This window comes from Manis pentadactyla, chromosome 16 (genome assembly GCF_030020395.1).
Source record: "Manis pentadactyla isolate mManPen7 chromosome 16, mManPen7.hap1, whole genome shotgun sequence".
Taxonomy (NCBI): domain Eukaryota; kingdom Metazoa; phylum Chordata; class Mammalia; order Pholidota; family Manidae; genus Manis; species Manis pentadactyla.
This window is the reverse complement of record NC_080034.1, coordinates 32,495,964-32,517,140: the sequence shown is the minus strand read 5'-3', so window position 1 is coordinate 32,517,140 and position 21,177 is coordinate 32,495,964. Positions and strand designations below refer to the sequence as shown.

The 21,177-nt window shown below is 48.2% G+C and overlaps 1 protein-coding gene across 2 annotated transcripts in view; it reads right to left on the bottom strand.

The window, feature by feature from the left end:
- The window catches only part of LRFN2 (leucine rich repeat and fibronectin type III domain containing 2), a 176,956-nt gene that overhangs the window by 59,602 nt on the left and 96,177 nt on the right, over positions 1-21,177 (bottom strand). For both annotated transcript variants that reach the window (XM_057494015.1, XM_036907167.2), the window contains exon 2: positions 13,476-13,940. The gene's annotated coding sequence lies outside the window, so the exon portion shown is untranslated. The remainder of the gene's footprint in view (positions 1-13,475; positions 13,941-21,177) is intronic.

The following is a 21,177-nucleotide window of genomic DNA, read 5'->3' as shown; positions in this document are numbered from 1 at the left end:
GACATCTGCTACTTTACATCTAGGAATTTATTCTACACAGATATTTGCACACATGCACAAAGATATAGGTACAATGACATATATGCACACACATGCACACATTATTTATCTATTTATCCATCCATCCATCCATCCATCCATCCATCATCTACCTTCAATTGTATAAGCCAGAACACTTTTGAGAAGACAGGAAAATCATGGATTCTCTGGGAAATCTTGGGCATAAAAAAGACTTTCATTTCATTATACACACTTCTGTACTATTTTCATTTTTTATTTAAATGTACTACCTTTATAATAAAAAGGTAGCTACAAATACCTGACATAAATGAATATGTCTTGATTCAACCCCCTCCTCTATTCCCATTGTTCCTGCCTTTAGGCCATTTCCCCAAGTTGCCCTATGGCAGGAGCTCTCTGGTGTCCCTTTCTAGCATTCTTGATGTTGTTATAGTTGCACCACTATGAGATGAGTTTGTATGGCTCTACCCCATGCACTGTGAGTTCCTGGTCTCACCTGCTTCCCAGCCCATCAGCCACTTGCTCCACCTGTTGCCACCAGGGCAGAACACTTCCATACAGACAAGCATGGACTAGAATAAGACCCCACACCCCAGAGCATGGGATCTGGCTTCTAGAGCAGCTCCCCAAACGGGCCAATGACACAACCTGGAAATGCAGGGAGTTAACTCCCAATGGAGCAAATTGGTCAGTGAAAAACAGGAGACAGGAAGAAGCCAGGTAGATAGTTTCATTTATCTCTTCTTCCCTCCAGGGCACGGAGTTTCCATACAACCTGTCCAGAGAAGTTTTGCTTGGTAGAGAAGGGTGCATCTGATAAATGATCAGTTCTGCCTCCTGTGGCTTGTTGTGGACCAGTGGCCATTACAATGATCAGTGACACCTGACCATGCACCACTTCCCTTCCTTCCCTGCCTTTCTCCCTGCTGCCTTCATTCTCACTGCCCTGGGACTGTACCTTCCAAATAAGCATCAGCGTTGAATCCCTGCCTCAAGCATGACTCCTAGGAACCCCAGGCTAAGACAACCACTCTGGCAACTACTTGTTTCTAGGCATCTTTGTATCTTCCAAATTTAGGGTATCAGAGAAGATGCAATCTTTGCTGGGATAAAGCTTGGCTTGATCTCAGAAATAGAGACCTCTTCCATCTTGTGGTAGAAAGAGTTCTAAAGTGACCTCTGGAGTCCACCTGGTAGAATCCCTTCCCCTTGAATGTCAGGAAGTGGGACTTGGGGACTTATGAATATGATGGGATATCACTCCTGAGATTACGTTATATTATATGGCAGAAGTCTCTTGCAGGTGCTATTAAGGAAGGTCCTTAATCAATTGACTTTGAGTCCATCAAAAGGGAGATTATCCTGCATTGGCCTGATTTAATCAAGTAAACCCTTGATAGGGACTCAGCTCTTGCTTGAATCAGAGAGATTCAAAACAAGAGAGAGATTCGTTCTGCTGGCCTTAAGCAAACAACCATATTGTAGAAAAGGTCATGTGGCAGGGAACAGTGGGCAGCCTCTAGGACCTAAGAGAGACTGCCAGTTCACAAACAACAAGAGAGCAGGGGCCTCAGTCCTACAGCCGCAAGGAACTGAATTGTGCCAACAATCTGAGAGAGCTTAGGAGTGTATATTTCCCTAGTTGAGCCTCCAGATAAGAATGCCTTCATTTCAGCAATGTAAGACCCTGAGTAGAGGATCCACAGAAACAGTGAGGCAATAAATCTGTGTTGCTTTAAACTACTGCCTCTGTGGTAATTTGCTATGCAGCAATATAAAACTAATACAGATACACAGAAGCACAAATTCATTTCAAACTAAAATTGGGAGGCAGCTAACTACTCGGAAAGCCAGAGGAGAGACACTGAACTATAGAGAAGAGGATCTAGGAAAAAAAGAGAAACTAGAACCAAGCATGCTAACAACATGTTTCCTAAGCTAGAAATAGCCAGACTCTGTCACTACTTATAATTGCTGCTATCTTTGTATCTTGCGCTGTCATGTGTGGAGTAAAATAACAACGATGAGGTGATGATGGTGACAATGATGACGATACTACAGTACCAACCCCTGAGTCTGCACAGCCCTTTATAGTTAACAAAGCTGATATATTTGTTGGCTTGTTTGATTCTTCAAGAACCTGGAGAGAATATTTTTATCTCTTGTTTACAAATGAAGAGAACAAAAAACGGATTTTGGAAGCCTCTCCATAGTTACAGGTATTAAATGGTTGTCTAGGACCCAGAAAGAAGGCTCATGGCTCTCTCCAAGGAGGGACAGAGAAGAGAAGCATGAAAAAGGAGCTGTATTCCTTGGGTCCAGGCCGTAAGAACAAGCTTCCCAGGTAGTCCTACTCAAGCTTAGCTCTAGCAATTCTGCATGTGCAGAAAATGGTGTTCCAGGTTTCCCCTCACTCCGTACATACTTGTCTCTAACCAGTAGCAGGTCAGGCATACAGCCCTTTAGCTTTTTACTCCATGAAGGATTGGGCTGGGCCTCATCCTTCCCCTCCATCCATCCCCCACTGTCTCTGCTGCATCTCCTCCCCACCACCCTTTTCTCTTTCACCCTCCTCTTCCCTTATCAACATATACCTTTTCTAATTTCTAGTCTCTGTCCACTAAGATGTATAGCCCATCATTATAAAAAGATATGAATCAATGATGATGGCTGTACATTCCTTTCTCTAAGCCAAGAGAAAGTATGCACTTCAAGTGTTTTTCCCATAGTCTGAGATCCAAAAGAGGGATTCTAATTATGTGGATTAGGCACCTTGAAATACAGGTAAAGTGCAAACTCTGGAAGAAAGCCCAGCATCTCACAAGAAAGTTCTGAATATGGAATTAGACCTTTTTATCCCAAAAGGACTAGATTGTCAGTTACATATATACATATATGGAGGGGCTATTAGGGAAAGATAAGTGGAGCTTGCCTTAACTGTCAGCCTAGGGTTACATCAGAAATGAGAAAAACAAAAAATAGAAAACAAAACTTAAGGCGCCATGATTGCCATGGGATCTTGAGCAAAACATCTGTGGTAGGTATGACTAGTGTCATTGATCTCCAGCTCTTCCTCTAGATGACACTTCTCAGCCCCCTTGCAGGCGTGTGAGCCATGTGACTCCATCTGGCCAATGGAATATGAGCAGACAATATGTGTCATCACCAGACATGATCATCCAGTCTCTTTCTTGTCCGGCTGTGAGGCCCAAGAAGGATGTGCATTCCAGATGGCATAGTTACAGGAGGACGGAGCCATCAGCAGCTTGGATCCTTGAGGACCACATGGAGGGGAGTTGCCCTGAAGAGTCACTCGGGCCCCCGGTGCATTTCATGTGCATGAGAAGTAAACTCTTGTTGTACTGAGGTGCTGCAGTTGGGGACTGCTTGTTACTAAAGCAGAACTAGCTTATTCTAAATAATACATCACTTAACTTCATTGAGCCCATCTTCTCCTGTATAACGTGTGGAGAAAACTTGCCCAGCCTTCTGCATCCTAGGATGTGCATGAAGAACAAATGAAGCCACAGACAACTGCTTTGCAAACATGAATATATGTCAGGTTAGATCAGAGAACGGGCAGCTCACCAGAATGTAGGTTTCATTACCACTTGCCTCTGTTCCTACCTGGAAGCATGGATGGCCCTCATGCATGAGGGGCAGGGAGGGCTGAGCAGTAGATATTCTTGTGACATGAGATACTACTTAGGGGGAGCAAAAGCCCAAAGGGCTCAGAAAGTAGTAACACATACATATTCCCTTCAGTGCTCAGTCCAGAGATGTCCAGTGTAATCTGCATATTGGCTCCATTTGTACATAATAATCCAAAGTAACAAGAAATAACTCAAATTTCTTTATACCCTCCAACAGAGCAGAAACCCTAAGTGATTTGCTTCCTTATGCTAACAGACCAATCCCTCCCTCATCTGCTCTACTGGACACAATGTACCAACTAGAGACTGTATTTCCTAGCCCCTCATGGGGTTAGGTGTGACAATGTGACCTTGTGTTCTCCAAAGGGAAGTGTGCAGAAATGATGAATGCAATGTCTATATTCCATGCTTTAAGAAAAAGAGATTATGCTCCTCTTCCCAATTTCCATGTATGGTAAAGCAAATGTACCTGCCACACAGCTCCAACCACACAGATGAGCATAACACCTAAGTGGAGAGTTGAGCCACAAGATAGAAAGAACCTGGGTCTGAATGACTTTGTGAATCACAACTGCCCCGCCAGCTTGAAGCAGCCAGCAAGTTAAGTGAGGTTAAAATACACTTCCATCTTATTTAAGCCACTCTCTTTTGGGACTCCTTGTTACAACTTCACTTTTTTCCTGACTAATGCACTGGATAAAAAGATGCTGCAGCAAATGTTTTAGTTTATCAACACATGCTTTCCAAGAACCCTTAAGAACTACAGTGATGAAAACAATCTTTCTTCTTTATGAGCCTGGTGAAAGATCTCTGTCTTCTTTACGAAGGACATCTGGGTCCCCCTCCTAAGTAGGCAGGTTGGAGGGCCCTGAAGGGTCTAGAGATCTGTGGGCTCCACCATCTAACTCCCCTCACTTTCCCCAAGGAAACTGTCTCTCCACGTTGGCCACCACATTCTCAACAAAGTGGACAAAATCTATGATGGGTCTATCACAGGAGTCAAGTCTTGGACCAGAGGAACTGCCATTATAGAGGGTGACAGGATCCCTGGGTCTTCCTGACCACAAGGTGAAGAAACAGAGTAAGAGTCTCAGGATTAGTATAACTCCCTTGTAAACTGCAGTTAAATTGTAAACATGGTCTTTTCATGTAAATAAGGATATTTCAAGTGCAGATACAAACATGTGCCCTTTGCTGTGATTATCTCTTCATGCACACCCCATCCTTTCCTGCTTCCTAATGGCCTCCATCTCATCTCTGCAGGTCCTGCTGTATCAGTCTTCAAGGCTTGGAACAAATATGCCACCTTCTTGCCTCCAAAAACCTTCATGTCAGAACCAGATCAATAGCTCCCTCCTCCAAATTCCTAAAGCCCTCAATCTGTGCTCCTTTGGAGACCCTTGGTACTTTGTAACTTGTAGATGGGGTGCTGAAGATGCAAAGGCTTGTGGAGTGGCTGGAGAGAGGACCTTTCAGCAGTCACCTCTAACATTTGCTGGGGCATTCTGCTAGGGAACTCATATACCTGATCTCACTTGATTCTTAAGGCAACCCTACAAGTCAGGTACTATTATTATTATTATCTCCATTTTAATGATGAGGAAACTTCAGCACAAAGTGGTTAAGCAACTTGCTCATGGTCACTCGGCTAACTGGTGGAAAAGAGATTCCAGCTAGAAGGCTGCATTCGAGAGCTGACGGTTATAATTGCTGTGCAACCTGCCGTGGCTCATGAGGACAAGCAGGTGCCCACGAAACTGGGCACAAGAGAAGGCGGCCGCAGAGGAGCAGGTGCGAGCTCCAAAGCCCCTGTGTGGGCTCTTCTGTGGAATCTCAGCACAGGGCTCCTTTGCTGAGGTTCCTACCAACAGCAGGCGTGAGCTTTGAGTTACTGAGCTGAGACAGCCAAACAATTCTGTCCATTAAGTCAGCCATCTGGTCAATGGTAGCGAAAAATCAGTCACCAGGGTTCTGGCCACAGACGCAGGCCTCCCTCCAGGCGGTAGATTCTCCCCAGGTGGTGGGAGAGAGGCTTCCCTAATTCCTAACCCTAATTTGCATGCTCCCCTCTGATTGGCTGGTGAGACTCATACCTAATACAGACCTAAGGACCTCTCAAGCAAAGGAGTGGCATATCCTGCTGGCTCTAAAATGTGCTTCAGAATGGAGAGCGGAATTCCTGCAAGATCCAAAAAGCACATTCCCCGACCGGGTGGTAAGTTCTGTGCCGCCTGCTGTAGAAATGCAAATTGCCATAATAAATGCCGATTATCCCAATTACCTCTAATTGTCTGGCTTGTGTAGCAAGAACATTAGCACAGGAGAGCCGATAAGGGAGATGGTGAATTTAGCAGAATACCCTATCCAGGGAGTTGGGTTACAAATAAAACAGGTGAACTAGGCCAGGAAGCCCCTTCTGCGGTCCCCGGGAGGGACCACCACAGAAAGACAAGGGGGCTTCACAGTCTCCTAGTTGCTTGGGGACAGAGCTGATGAGGTGACATCTTTTTGCAATGGTCATTAAGTGCTATTTTTAAAATTGGCAGTGTGCTGAAGAGATAAGGGCAGCGAATATATGCTTGGTCTCCATTCCTCCTTCCTTCTGGTCAGCTGGGCCTGTGGAAAAGCTAGAGGAGAGGGAAGGCTTTGGATGGAACAATCACATTGTTTTCCATTATTGTAATGTAACATTTGAATCGTCCATTTATTTAATCAACCAACCAGGTGTTCAGGAAGCATCCACCATATACAAATATATGGAAACACAGAATTTTAGAGCGAAAAAGTGATGTTAGAAATTATACATGCTGCGTGTACAACATTTGTATCATGTGATTTCATTCCTTCTGGTAGCAAATAATCTGCTGAGATTCTACCACGTCCCAGGTACTGGTTCTGTTCAGAGAGCTAGGGACACGGCAGTGAATAAACAAGAGAAAATATAAACAACAAAAAACCATCCTTGCCTTCACAGGGCCTACATTCTAATTTTTTGGAGATGGAGAACAAATGAGATAAGCAGATATAATAAAGAGCATAAGATATGGTGGTAAGTGCTGAAGAGAAAAATAAAATAGGAGAGGAGATGGAGATGACCAATTTCCAGGCTTGAGATTGAAAGTAAATGTAATTTGGGTGACATGAAAGAAGATGACATAAAATCTTAAACTAGTAGCTATGATAGACTGTCCCTGTCTCTAAAAAACACACGCTCTTTTAGTCAATACCTGAATAGACTAGAGAAAATGTGATACAAGACAGAAAAATGTGGTCACCGGTTATCTACAAGTGCAGTAGCTAAGATCTTGTTTGTATTTATGTAGGCTCATTTTTTATTAGCTTAGGTTAGATCACAAGACTGGCTGGGACCTCTTAATTCTGTTACAGTATTGATTAAGGCTGAGCAAATGCAAAACGTGCAATTTGTACACACCCTTGTGAAATTAAAGCCTTTCCGTTTACTGATAGAGCAATAATTAGTATAAAGAACTAAGGGCACCTTAGCTAAAAACAGTAAATGATTTCATTTACCAATGGAGAGGAAAATAGGGCCTTGGCCATGAATCTTAACTCTGGCTTGGTTCAAGGAGAGAAGTGTGGGCAGCTCAGCCTGAAGGAGGAGAGCCCCAGGAGGGTGGCTGGCAGGCGTGCGTGGACTACGAAGGATGCTGTCCAAGTTTCTTCATACTCTCTTGCAGGATTCTAGCTGCAACCCCTGGGCTGAGGCTGAAGATATCTCCTCCAGAGACACATGGACCCCATTCCAGGACACCCCACTGGTAAACTCAGCACTTCATTCACAGCCCTCCCTGCCCTAAGGCCTGCCTGCCTGGTAGAAACCCTGTCACAACCTTACTCTTCTCCCTCTTCCAAGCTTTTCTACTGACATCTAGACATCTCTAGACCTCTATCCCTCATTAAGCCCTTGTAAAGCAATTCCGACTCATCAGTAGGGCCACAATGAACACAATCACAGTGATACCTCACAAATGACTGCACATAACAGTTTATAAAGTTTTTTGTGTTTATTATTTCATCAAAACCTCACAAGAATTCTATATCTCTCTTTACGGACAGGGGCACCAAGACTTGCAGGAGATGCCCAAGGTAATACAGGATGGAAGCCAGACCAGCCTGGCCACACTGCCCACGTGCACCGTTATTCATTACGACCAGCTGCTGCTCACGTCCATTGTGCTCTTCTTTGGCAATAATAGAACTGTGGTGGGCATATGAAGAACATTTCTTGGACTCTCTTGCAATTAGTTGTAGCCATTTCAGACCCGTTTTCCACATTTGGGACAAAGGGAGCTCTTAAGTATGCTAATCTGGCTACATCCTTTCCTGGCTCAAAACCTTCAGGGGCTTCCCATTTGCTGCAAAATTGTATCTGAACGTCTTCTTGTGGGTGCCCGTGCTCCGCGCCCATGCCTCTAGCTCTCCAGGGGAATCTCCACCTTTCCCCACCCAGTGTTTAAGCCAGGCTCCGTGCACACAGCACACCGTTTCCTGCTCCTGTGTGTTTGCTCAGGCCCTCCTCGCCATCTGAAACAATGAGCTGCTCTTGTCATCTGGCCCACTCCTAAAGTGGTAACTCAGGCCTTAGCACTGCAGGATGCCTTCTCTGATCTACTCCTTATCCCCGCCCAGACTGTGTAAACTCCCAGCGCAGATCTCTATGGCTACATTTACCACACTGCATTATAATTATCTCATAGGTGTTTTTCCCCTCCATTAGACAGTGAAACCCTCTAGAGCAAAGACTGGCATCTATTTCATCATTCTCTCACCAGGACCTGGTAAAAACTTGAACTAACCAGATATTCAAATTTTTTATGAATAAATTAATTAATTGTAGCAGACGCTGTGAGCCACCCATATCCCCTCGCTGCTCACCATTCCTATGCATATCAATGGCTTCCTACCCCAACTCTGCTAAAAGGCTTTCTTTGCCATAGGAACTTCCCTGGGTTAGGGGTGGGGCAGGCCAGAAATGCTGAGAAATTACCTCCTCCCTAAAACCAATCTTGGATGGGAGCTACTTGATCAACAACCCAGCTTTCTCACCCCTTGGGTGAGATAACTCTGAGGCGTGATCTACATAATTTCCTTTGGTAAGCAGAATAATCGTCCCTCAAAGATGTCCATATCTAGTCCCCTGCGAATATGTTAGGTTACATGGCAAAGCAGAACGCAGACTGCAGATGTAATTAGGGTTGCTAATCAGCTGACCTGATAGAGAGAATAGAAATAATAGAGATTAGTGTAGCTTATCCAATAGGTTCAATACAATCAAAAGGGTCCTGAGAAGTGGAAGGGGGAGGCAGAAGAGGAGGTCAGTGTGATGTGATGTGAAAAGCACTGGACCTCCTGGGCTGGCTTTGAAGGATGGGGCCATAAGCCAATGACTGTGGGCAGCCTCTAGAGACTGGAAAGGAAAAGGACATGGATTCTGCCCTAGAGCCTCCAGAAAGGCACACAGCCCTACCGATACGGTGATTTCAGCCCAGTGAGACCCATGGTGGACTTCTGACCCGCAGAGCTGTTAAGATAATACATTTGTTGTTTTAAGCCACTAAGTTTGCCATCATTTGTTACAGCAGCAATAGGAAACTAACACACTCCTGGAGGTCCCAGTGGGACTGAGTCCTAGTTGTTCAACTCAGTAATTTGCTCATTGATATGCCCCATATTGGCTCCCTGCCCTTCCTGTTCTCACTTCCCTACTTCTACACCAATGCTTCCTGAGATCACCCCTAAATAAACTACTTACTCTCAAATCTTTCTTTGATTTGCTTCTGGAGGAAACCAACATAAGACATTAATTAGTTGGACAGGCCAGAGAGATGTTTGACCAAAAAGTCCTGGGCTCTCCTGACCTATCTAGGCTTTGACCCAGATCTAGTACCTGACAGCTTCAGGAACTTTGCGGCAACTAAGATCCCAAGATGCTCAAATTTACTGAAATCTGGAAACTCAAAGGATATCTCCGAGTTACCAGGGGTGAGGGGAAGCTCAGTCGTGGTACAAAGGGAGAGAGGGCTGGATGGGATGGAACAGAAAGGAGGGAGGGCAGGTGGAGCACCAATGGGCTCAGAGTGGCCACCCAGCGAGGGGCTGCCACAACCTCCAGCCTGCCCCTTGCCTCCCGCAGAAAGGTGCCCACAGGAAATAGGAGGCCTTAACCTGGGGACGAAGAGCCTGGGGAAGGACACCTGGAGAACAGGGCAGTGGAGGTGGTGAAGGGCAACACCCTTAAGGCTCTGTGGTCTACCAAGAGGTCTTACTCAGAAGGTGGAAAGAAAGAGAAATTGTGCAGCCAGAGGACAAGTCAGACTTCAGGCTGTTAGCAGTGGGCCGTCTCCCTCCTTAGCCACTAAGCCCTTCTCTGGGTCTTTGGATAGTGGGATAATCTCTGCAGAGGATCCAGAAGCTATATATAATAAATGGGATGACCTCTGTAGGCCTTTTCAAATCTGAAGTTTGGAGGTATTATGACCTTATGACAATATGACCTACACCCCAGGGAGCAGGCAGCAGGGCCAAGGAGAGGGAAAGCAGGAGACCCTCTAAGTGCACTACACAAGGGTCCTCCAGTGTAGCCAGGCATCTTTCTGCCATGAGCCCCTCCTCCCAGGGTGGTCCCAGGCTGGGCAAACACTCTGTCCTGGGAGCTCCCAGTCTGAGGGCAGAGTTTCAAGCTTGACTTTAGGAGCCCCTGATGTAATGGGGGGCAGAACACCCACCTGAAGGACACCCATTGGTCACACATCCAACAAAACCCCATATGAGCAGGTGTCCCCACAGTCAGGTGATGGGACAGAGAAAAGATGACCCCACTCAAGTATCACCAGCAGCTCCTGACCTGTGGTGACCCCCTGACTCCGTCTCAACGCCCTGGTCTGTCTCTTGCACCTATGCCTCCCCTTGCCTTGGCCCCCGCATCATCTGCTGTCACTGTCACTGTTCACTCAGACATATGCAACTGGTGGCTGCACTCCAGACACCACCTAGAGCATCAGAACCACCTGGCCAGCCCCTTACCCAGATGAAGCCAAGGACCAGGACTGGCACGGTCACGCTGGGTGTCCCCAAACCTGGGAACAGCAGGCAAGCCAGAGCATGCAGAACAGGTCCGGGCCTGACAGGTGAGGGGTATATATGGAAGCTGATGGCTAAAAAGGACAAAGACCTGAGGGGCCAGGGGACCCCACACTTGTTTAGTCCAAGTCTGCAGGTGCGGATATGAGGCTGGCATTGCAAATATCTGAGGGGTATCAGGCAGAAGGGAAGGACTTCTTCTCAGGGCAGGAGGGTTCAGGAAGTTGAGTTTGGGGCTCAACATCCAAATGACTTTGCCAAAAATCTAACTGTTGGAAGATGAGTGTGGCCCCCTGGCAAAGTAATGAGTCGCCTGTCATTGGACATATTCAAGCAAAGGCCACAATTCAGGGATACTGTCATGGGGAGCTCTGTAAAGGAGGCATTACTTTGACTGCTAAAACCTCTCCCTAATACACCAGAGTTGCCCTGTGAGACGTAATGTGATGCAGAATCAAAAGCACAGACTCTAGGGCTCACTGGCCCGGGTTCAAATCCCCACTCTGTTACTGCTAAGCAATGTGGCCTGGGGCAGCTCTGGGTGGCCCCTGCTGCCAGTACTAGAGAAAGTGTTAGCTGTCATCATTACTATGCAGACTCACTCATTTTGGCAGCACAACCAGAATGGCCACCCAGGCCAGGGTCTGTCCTCCAGATGAAACCAGAGAGGATTTCATTATTTATTTCACTAAGAGAGATGCCCTCTGTGAGATGACTTGCCACACATACACATAATGCACTGGCCTGAAGGAAGGTGAGATGGAGACCCCATTCCTGTAAGGTGAGCCCTGCAAGAAGGTGCCCAGGTGCCCAGAAACATCTGCTCACACTTATTTACTGAACCTTAGGCCCACATGTACCCCACATGCTGGGCAGGCATGGTCATAGAGACCCAATAACTGTACAAATGGATGCCCCCACCTCACATGCCGGGTCTGTTATGTGCGTGTGTGTGCACAGAGGATAAAGAAAATCAGGTTGTGGTTATAAAAACCCTTGAATCTTCCCCACTTTCCCCTGCCCGTCCCACTCAGCTCCCCATCTGCCCACTGCCCGTGCACCCCCCCACCCCCACCAAACCCAGCCCCTTCAGTTTCTCTAGTTTCATTCCCTTCCCAGCAGCTAGATGGATGTCTTTAGGTCAAAACAACTGGTCGATTTCACCAACGCAGGGGCTTAGCAGGAGATCTTGGTGAAAACAGGAATCTGGGGATTTATTCTTCCAACATGAGAAACATTCATTGTCTGCCTGAACTCACTTTTCTTTCTGGCATCTGGAGACCCTGAGCTTTTGGCTGTAGCAGTGATTCAACAAAGTAGGATTTGAGGGCACAGCGAGCAGAGGGGACAGTGTAGTCATTGTTAGCCTAGTAAGGATTCCGGAGGTCCTGCAGGAAGTGGTCTGCAGAAAGCCCCATGCTCCCTATACAACTTCCAGATTCACCTGCTCTGAACATCATTCTTCCAAAGGCCTAATGGCACATATGAACTTACCTCCTCTGAGTCTGGTGTTGATACAAATCTCTCAAATTGCATCCTGTGGATGCAGGAGATCCGGTGGGAAGCCCTAGATGTGACACGGCTCTGAGCATCACTGGATGCAAGGGTATCCTTTTTTCCCCTCGCCTCTCTCCTTCCTGGGGCTGCTACCCCCACCTTCAGGTACCTTGGCAGGCTGATAGGCAGGAACCATGTCACTCCCTAAACCTCATTTTCATGGGCTCTCAACTTTCAATGACTGTGATTCTCCTTGGCAAGACTCTCTTGTCTCTTTCCACCCTGGTGCTCACCCCCTTCACTCACTCTGGGCTATATCCACAGCAGTTACTTAAGCACCTGTTTCTCAGGCTGTTCCAGAAACAGAAACAGGTTTCCCAGGTGACATCCTGGGATAGGGGTCCTCCCTGTGTCATCAGAGGACACACACACGTGCCTGGCCCATGCCTGCCCTCTGAGGCCAGCTCCTTCTCCCACCTTCCAGGGCCAGCTCACGTCTCATTTCCCAGTTTACGTCTCTGCATTTCTTCCTCCTTCTTTCTCCTTAAGAAAGGTGGCCTCCTGGGTCCAGCCCAGCTCCAGGACTCTGCTCTCTGCAGGTTGTGGGCAGAAGTGACGGTTAAAAACTGACAAGCAGCCCTGAGCCGCCACCCCTTGGTGAGAAGTCCTGTTACGCATCTCAGGTAACACCGTGCCTCCTCTCTGCTTAAATGTCAAGTCTCCAGGAAGCTCCTGAAAAGGAGGCAATGTGTCTCAGACTGGCAAACACTTCTGCTTCAACGTCAGAAAAACCTGGGTTTAAACTCCAGCCCAGCCATCTGCTAGCTGTGTTGGGAAAATGACATATCCCACATGGGTCCCCATTTCCTCACCTGAGCCATGGGGAAATGATAATGGCCAACATCAGTAGAGTACCAGGCCTGGTTCCAAGGGCATCATATATGCTAATTCATTTAATTCTCACAACAGCCCAGATGGTGGGCATTACTATTATCACTCCCTTTTTCCTGATGAGGAAACTGAGGCACCAAGTGGTTGCATCACCTGCCCAGGGATACAGAACTAGAAAGCGGCCACCTGGATCCCCGTGCCCTCGATCACCATCACACACTGTCTCCCACACACGCCCTCCATGCTTGCTGGGATGCAAACCCCCAGTCCTTGGCACACAGCAGGCACTCAATAAATGCAAGATGGTCTTACCGTTGTTGGTAGTTTACACATGGGGTCTTCAGGCAGGTCAATAGGGTGAAATAGGTGTACTGAGAGAAACTATCATGCTGGAAAAGGGAGAGCCGAGTGCTTTCAGGCAAGTCATGATCCTACTGTTATTAGTTTCCGGGACTGCTGTAACCAACTGCCACAAACTGGATGGCTTACAGCAGACATTTATCCTTGCACAGTCTGGAGGCCTTCAGGAACAGAGGTCTGAAATCAAGGTGCTGGCGGGGCCATGCTCCCTCTGAAGGCCTCAAGGAGGAATTCTTTCACGCCTCTCCCGGCTTCTGGAGGCTCCTCACAATCCTTGGTGTCCCATCCCTTAGCCTGTGGCTGCGTCCCTCCAATTTCTGCCTCCGTCTTCACGTGGCTGTCTTCTCTGGGCCTCTCTGCACCGTCGTCTCCTTTTCTGACTCTTATGAGGACACCCATCTTGGGGTTAGGACCCACCTTAAATAAAACATAGGATGATTTCATCTCAAGATCTTTATTCCAAGTAAGGTCACATTCTGAGGCTCCAGGTAGACTTATCTTTTGATATTCAACCCACTATTCAACCCACTACACACTTGTTTGGGCCCGGCTGCTGCTTCTTAAAGAGAGGGTGATGTTGGCACCCCTGGGCTCCCTGGGTCTTCACGGAAGACAAGTGTTGCAGAACAACCTCCCCGAGGCTGATGGGGGGCAGGGATGACAGCCCCAGCTGGCCTCCTTCTCGTGGCTGCTGGAGGCCAGAGCTTTGGGAGTGAACAGCCACATGTCCCCTGTCCACGGAGGAGCCGCCAGAGGTCGGTGTGGCCCCCAGAGTATGTGGGAAGCCAACACCCAGGCTGAGCTGACCTGGAGACCTGCACCAGTGCTGAGACCTGTTGGACGGACCGCAGCATGGGGGGGCCGATTGCTGTGGCTGTTCTTTTCGGGGTGGCAGCTAGGCTGACCACATACAGGGAGTAGAGGCCAGGATGTGAGCCAGCGGGGTCCTGCAGGGATGGTGGAGAGGACGGATTGGGGATCCCGTCCATGCCACAGACAGCATGGGCTGGGCCCTGGCCAGGGCCAGTTCCTGCCTGAAGCTGAGGGTGTGCTCAGGCTGGTGGGGCCTCAGGCCTGGGGGGCTGTTGGGGGGTCTCGGGGTGAGGAGTGTGAATAAGTGGCCTTCATCAGCACTGGCAACAGAGATCCTCATTTTTTCAGTGGGAATATTTGATAGGAAGTTTAGGCAATGGGGAAGTAAGGCTGAGCTGAGTGCGGGGCCAGATCTCTTCCCCACAAGCTAAGACCAAGGTCTCCTCCTAGCTGCTTTTTTGAAAAAGTGGTTTCACTCTGCTCAGACTGCCTCCCTGTATGTCACTCACATGGGGCCTTCCAGCCCTGCCCATACCCCAGGCCATGTCAGGGGCTATATCATCAAATATGCAGGTCTTTTCCCTCCCCAAATTTACTGCAATCCCCTGACAGGTCAGCTGCCTCCTATCTGCCTGTACATTTCTCCAGACTTACCTCCTCCAAGCAGCCTTCCATGATAACACAGGTCTACTGGGAGCCCTCACTAGGAATGCCCTCTATGGAACTATTTTTAAATTCCATTTGAACCTTGTGTCTCCCAGCCTTGTAAGTCTGAGTGCAGAGCTCATGCTCTCCTGTGGGCACCACCTCCCACCCCATACCAGCAGAGCTGAGCACACAGGGAACCCAGTGGGTGCTGAGTTAACAGGGACAGCCCCTTGGCCAGATACACTGAAATATTTTCTGTTTCCTATTCCCTGCTTTGGAATCTTGATGCCTCCCATATTTTCCGTGTGGTGAACTTGTATACATCCTTCAAAGCCTTAGTCTCCACCCTCCAGAAGCTCTCCTTTACTCTTCCAGACAGAATCCATCTCTTCTCTTGCCTGCTCTCCCTCGTCCCCAGTCCAGGCCTAAGGAGTCATTGTTTGGCTGATGGACATATTCCACCAAGGCCCCAACCCTGCACGAGGAAGTGCAGACAGAAGCAGCCTGTCCTGCCTGGGCTGGACCCTGAGGACATCTCAGGTCTGGCTGCCAGAAGGCCTACATGTCTGGTTTCCTAGAATCTCTTCCCATCTTTTTCATTAATTAAAAGCACCTCCAACTCTTGATTATGAGGAATGGATTATCTAGGTCAGTGGCTCTCATTCCTGGCTGCACATTAGATTTATGGAAAGCTTTTACAAAATTCCAAAGCCTGGGCTTCCAGCAGATCAATTACATCAGAAATTCTGAGAATGGGACCCAGTGACATCAGTATTTTGGGAACTTTATAAAAGGCTCTTCAGGTGACTGTATCAGTGGGGTGGAAACACTGTCACCCCGGTGGCGGGCTTTCTCATCAAAGGTATCGCCCTTTGTTTTCATGTCTGTGTTTTGGCTCATTCCCTGAGTCAGGGGATCTCCCAGAAGGCTGGCTGGGAAGAGGCTTATGGCTCTTAGAGCTGATGGGGATCTCAGGGGACAGTGTGGATACCACTGCCTGCCTTCAACAAGACTATCTCTGCTGTCTGTGGTCCAGTGAAAAAAAGAAACCCCAGAGAGGTTCTGTGTCTTCCACAGCTGGCAGATGGCAGAGCTGAGTTGATAAGCCAGGCTCTTTGGACAAATGATTTGGTAGTGGTCTGGGGTAGAGGCGCTTGCACTTGGGGACAAAGGCATCTTGGAGGGGGTAGGGAGTGACTGTTTGCCCAGCACCTGGGGCTGCGGAGTTCATGCTGTCTCCCTGGGTAACAACTCCCCAGCCTCATCTCAGCGGCCAGCTTTGGGCAAATCCTATCCTCTTCTCCCAGTAAACAGACCCCAAGTTGTAGCCTCACTCCTTCCATGCCCTGTCCCTTCCAGGGCATTTTTCTCCAGGAGCTCCATACAAAGCTCTTTGGCAGCTGAAGTGGTGAGTCACCCATGCCCCTCTTTGGGGACCTGATGCTCCTCTCAAACCCAGAAAAGAGAGATGTTTAATTTATCAGACAATGCCACATGATGTTGTTTACATGCACGCAGGATGTAACACAGACATAGCAAACTGTAAATATCGTAAACCTGTTTGTGGCTTCTCCTCCTCCATTTGATAATTAAAGAGACAGTTTGGGTCACACGTGCAAAGTGGCAGCACTGGAGCAAGAAGCCATGGAGATAATCCGGCACAAAGGGATGCAATGTCCTGTCTGCTGCTGAGCCAGGCTGCAGGCTAAAATCTACCCTGCTGCCCTCTTCTTCCTCCTGCAATGAGCGACAGGGTGTCGCAGTACCCTATACACCTTTCCTTCTCCTGTCCCCGACCCATGACATGAGTTAATGGATGAGCCCTTCCTCTGCGCTATTATCTTATTTGTTCCTCAGGATAACCCTAAGAGGTAAATGTTATTATTGGCCCATTTTACAGACAAAAAGGGGTAATAATATTGTCACCATTATCACCACCATCATGCTTAACATTTGTGCATATTTGTTCTATGCCATGCTCTAATTCCTTTATGTATATCAGTTCATTTAATCTTTGCAACCGCCTTATGAGTAGGTACAATTGTGATACTTATTTTGATGGCAGAAACTGAGGATCAGAGAGGTTGAGTGATTTGCCCATGGTCACACAGCTAGAAAGCAGATGTAAGGAAATGAACCATTCATTTGCTGAGTGAGAACCAGAAATTCAGGGGTAAATGGTGTAGACAGAGACTCATCCCTCACAGAGCAGGCAAATCAAAACCACCAAGCTCTCTCAGCTGGAGAGCCATGGGGCTAGGACTTGAGCTAGGTGCTCTGGTTCTCTGAATTCAGAGCATTTTTCTGCTTGGCCATGCTCTTGGCCTTTTTCTCTGTGTGTGTGTGTGTGTTGTAGTGTATACATGTACGTGTGTATGTGCACATGCACATATCTGTAATATGTGACAGGCCAGTTCTGAAATCTGTTTTATGCTGATACATTTAATTTGGAAGCAGCCACTCTTTTTGGCTATCCAGCTAATCGTATAGTTATCAACAAAAATACACATGCAGTTAAACAGAATTGAATCCAGCACCATTCCCTCCCCTGGACTTCCATGGACCAGAAATGTAGAAAAATTACACTCCAAGGAGTTAGTATAGTAGCATAGACAAATAGTTGAGGAACAGGCTCTAGAATTCTGTCTGGCTCAAGACCCAGTTTTCACACTTACCAGCTGGGAAACCTTGGGCAAGTTGCTTAGCGTCTCTCTGCCTCACTTTGCTCTTACATTGTAAAGAGAGATGAGAATGGTTCTCACCTCATAGGAGTAAATGGAAATAAAGCACTTAGAACAATGCCTGGCACACAGCACTCATTAAATTATAGCTATCATCATCACCATTATCTCAATTAATAGGACACGTCTCTCTCGATCTATTCTACTTGGGAAGATTCGCTCCCTGAAGCCCGGAGGAGGGGTGTCAGGCTTCCCACTCCTGAGCTGATGGTGGCCGCCATGTCAAGGGCACTGGGCCTACAAGACAGTTCATGTGGGTTCTGGTTCCAGCTCTGACATTGGACAGGGCACTTTCTCTGCACTGGGGCCTCAGTTTTCTCATCTGTAAAGTGGACAGTGTACTATGTAACTTTCTAAGATCTCTCCTAACTCCCACTTTCTAGGATTGCTAGGAGTCTCTCTCCTGCCTTCTTCTTGCTATGAGCATCTGGTGCTGCCACCCAGTCCTGAGGGGCACTCTGAGTCAGGGGTGCCTTGGGTGGGGTCATAACTCTGAGTCTGTGTTGTTAAAACCATGTGGAGCAAGACCCTCCATTTACGAGTAAGGAAGCTGAGACCCAGAGCAGTAACCTAATCAAGTTAGTGGCAGGACTGGCCTGGGGGTGGGGGCTGCTGACTCTCTGTCCTCATTTCATCGTCTACCTAGAACTGGGGCTCCAGGGAGGTTGAAGAATGTGCCAGGGCCATACTTCCACGAAGGGCAGAGCCTGAATTCCAGTGTCAGTCCGTCTGGCTCCACATGCCTTCTTCTCTCCACTTGGCAGGGCTCTGCCAGCCCTAAGAATCTGTGCTGCTGTGACATAAGTTTGGAAAAATAGTTTTGGCTTAAAACCTGTGATTTTCTTCTTAAAGATCTGTTTCAAGGAAAATTCGAAGGACTTGAGGACTGATGTTTGGGACATGTATCTACTCGCCTTCTCCAAATTCTAGGAGAAAGGATAAAAGTAAGCACTGATTTAGCACTTGCTGTGTACCAGGCACCAGGTTTCATTCTAAGAGGTTTACATATATTCACTCATTTACTTTTTTAACAGCACCAGCCTAACAGTCCTATCCCTGTTTTTCAAATGAGGAAATAGAGGCCTGGAAGGCAATTTCCCACAGCTAGATACTGGTAAAGCTGGAATTCAGCCCCACTTGTTTGGTCTGGAGTTCAGGCTCTTAATTATCTAAGATGCCGTGTACAGAGATCACATCTTAGAGATGGGTGGTCTTAGAAGGGACGCTTGGCTCGTTGTCCAGCTTACTGTGGGGCTTTCAATGAGTCCAGGCCTTATATACCTCTGGGCCTCACATTCCTCCCCTGGAAATGAGGATAAGACAGTCTGTGGGGCAGAGTTGTGACTGGCAATTAATAATGTATATCACCGAGTCTCAGACACAGCCTGGTGGGACATAAGTGCTAAGTGGTACTTATGTTTGTGATTTAAAGGAATATCATACTGCTGACTGGCCACTTACTGCAAAACCTAATTACTTTGAAATTCATAGCAATTAAAATAGAGACTCAAATAATGTCCCTATACTTCTAGAGGAAAGGTTAAAACATCTGGGGGAAACATCCATAGAGAAACTTTCTAGAGCACTTATATGTTGTTTGCAACTGCCATGCTAATTTGAGTGAGTCACCAATTGCTGACAGGCCCCCTGACAAGTGTCTGGGTCTGTTTGGGAAGGTAGGTCTTCTGAGGGCTTGGGTTTGGAAGGAAATGACTTATTGAAAAGCAATCTCTGGTCCAGAAACTCATCAATGTAGATGGAGTACCCCATGAGGATCAAAATCAATTTGTTTGGGGTTTGCTTATTTTTCTTGCTCAGAATCCCAGAAATGCCAGGGATGGGAAGCCACTTAGGGAAACTGAGGCCCAGGGGATCTGGGTGTGCATCCAGGCCCAGGGAAGCCTGGAAAGGAAGACATAAGGAGAGAGGACTCTCCTCCCTCCCTTCCAGATACTCAGTGAGTGTGCTGGGAGTGCTCTGGGCAAGATGAAGGTAGCAGTGTCCGGGTCAAGGAGACCCCCATGCCCGGGGGCAGGAGATGGGGGTGGCTGGGAACTCAGTCCCACAGTGCAGCCACAAAGCCTCAGCTCCCCAGCCCTAAGGTTAGAGGCCACAGAAACCCAGACCAGGCCCAAGCAGTGCCACCACTCTAGGGTTTATGTACACTGACATGTTGCTCCTTCTAACAACCTAGTGAAGTAGATGTTATTATGGTCCTCCTTTCACAGTACTTAAGCAGCTTACCCAAGCAGCTAGGAAGGACCCTGGGGGATGGAGGCAGGCAGTGTGACTCATGGGTCTGAGCCTGGATTCCCTGTGCCGCTTGGATGTGTGTCATGTAGATGAAGAGGGGGCTTTCAGGCAGTGGTAGGGAGGAGGGAATGTGGAAACTCCTCTTGGCCTCTGAAATTCCCTCCTCCTGGTGGGCCCAGGTCTGAAGAGGGTTTCTCTGCAGGTTATGTGGCAGGAGCTGCAGAGAGCCAGATGCGGGTGACAAGCCCCCTGGAGTCCCCAGTTCTCACAAGAGGTTCTAGAAGGTGGAGCGTAGATGGACGGGCATCAGAAGAGGAAGCTAAGGCCAGGGTCCTGAGGCCCACAAGGAGAAAGCGCCACCACCTTCCTCAGGGGTCGGACCACATCCTTTCCTCAGAGGACACCCACCCATCTGCCTGCCCAGCCTTCTCCAGCACTCCCCAAGATGCCCACTTCTCCTCTGGGCAGAGAATGAAAAGATGGCAAATACAATCTCCTAACTTGTCCTTTTTCTTTTCAAAGATGTCGTTGGTCTGTGACTGCCATGGGGACACCTGCCCGCTTCTCTCAAGCCAGGGCTCAGCTCCCTCCAGCAGCCTTGGCAGTGTCCCCCACTGTGCCTCCTCCTGCCCACCCTTCCACCCTCACCCTGCCCATCTCAGCCACCCCACCCTGCCCATCTGCCCGTGCAGGTCCTCAGGCCCAGCCTCCTGTCCTTCCCAGCCCAGCTGGCTTAGACGGCGGACTGGAAGAGAGACCAGCCTGGGGCAAAGGAGGCATCAGAGGACCTGGTGCACAGGTGGGGGAGTGGCAGCCATGAGCTCGCATGGGCACGGGCGGGCCAGGGAGGCCTGGACATGACCGAGCAGCTGAAGGGGCTGTGCCCACTCCTCTGTCGGCTCCCTGTGCCCCCCAAAGCCTCTGTGCCCTCACTCTCCCGGCCTCTCCTCTGCACTTGGAGCTCTCTCTCTTTTCTGCCTCCAAAGCCCAGAAGGCTCCAGGGTAGTTGAGAAGAAAGAATCTATGAAACCTCATAGCCTGACCCTGGGCAAGTCATTTCACCTCTCAGAGCCTCACTTTCCCCATCCACAAAAATGGGTGAATAAAACTTACCTAAAGTTTGCTGTGGGGCATAAATGAGAAAATGTGTGTAAGGAGCAGATACACAGTAGATGCTAGAGTAAAGCTCCTCCTTTCTC